Below are 1,369 nucleotides of genomic sequence, written 5' to 3' on the forward strand. Positions count from 1 at the left end.
ACCAATGTGTGCTGTGTGCCCCATGCACACAGCTTTTCCTTAACATAGCAGCTGGATCCAATGTCAGGTTTGAAAGTCCAACTAGCTCTGAAGGATGGACATTTAATAAAAGTGTCACCTAGCTCTCCCTCAATACAAGTAACGATAAGGATAATTGCTCTGCATCTAACTTTTGTGAGGCATAGAATTAGAATAAGAGAGCATACCCCGGCATGGTGGTGCACACCTTTAATCCTATCGTGGGGAAGGCAGAGAAGCAGGCAGATCACAATGGGTTCAAGCCTGGTCTGATTGACTTAGTGAGTTCTAGGCTAGCCAGGGTTACATGGTGAGACACTATCTCAAAAAAACAACACAAACAAGCAAGTTCAATATTTTGTATGTGATATGCTCTCAGTTATGTGTTTCTATTTTTATCTTACTTAAGTATTAATATAATTCTGACAACATTTATATTTCTGTTTGATGTAGTGGTGAACTTTAGACACTAGGTTCTAAGAAATGGTCCAGGGGACTCATTATTTACATTCTGAGGATTTCAAATGGGAATGAGCCACTCTGGTTGTCACTTAGCACAAGGGTTAAGACGGAAGGTAATCACTAATGGTTAGTCTAGCAATAGTTGACCTGATGCCAAGTTCTGTATTCTCTAGTTTGAGCGAAAACCTCATCTGCTGAAAAATGGAAATGTCACCTAGGGGACCAAGAGGGCACATGGGAAGATGCCAGAGTCTTTGTGAAGCTTGTAAGTGAATCAGAATGTCCTAGTTTCAGTTACCGGTGTCTCCTGGTCCTTGTAGATTATATCACATTTCTGTAAGGTTTGCAGCATCAGCTCTTCATCCGCAGTGACTGAATAACATCATTGGTTCTACCTAGATTCAGTGATATCATGCTTGTATTATTTTGGCTCTGTAAGGAAGATGGGTGCAAAACTGGGGGTCATCCTATTAAGTGAAATAAGCCAGACTCCAAAAGACAAATACCACAGTTTCTTTGATTTGTCAATCCTAGGTTATAAATAGGTATGTAGAGCCATGTATGAACCATAAGTTTTGAAAATAGAAATGAAGCTGTCTGGAGAAAGTAATGGAAATAACAGGAAGGAGTATCAGTAAAGGGAAGGTAGGGTTTGACTATGGACAAAGTACATGGTATGCTTGCATGAGACTGCCTTTATGAAATCCATTAGTTCATATGATAAATATATGCCAGTAGAAACATATGTTGAATAAAGCCTATCTTCTCTGATTTATCATCAGCCCAGTTGATGATATTGCCTCTGGTCTAAAGAGTCCCATAGCCCAGAGAGGTCACTGCACTGAACATTAACGAAATAGCCTATCCATTACTGGCTCCTAACTCCATC

The sequence above is a fragment of the Phodopus roborovskii genome, unplaced genomic scaffold, assembly GCF_943737965.1.
Source record: "Phodopus roborovskii unplaced genomic scaffold, PHOROB, whole genome shotgun sequence".
In the NCBI taxonomy this organism is placed as follows: Eukaryota; Metazoa; Chordata; class Mammalia; order Rodentia; family Cricetidae; genus Phodopus; species Phodopus roborovskii.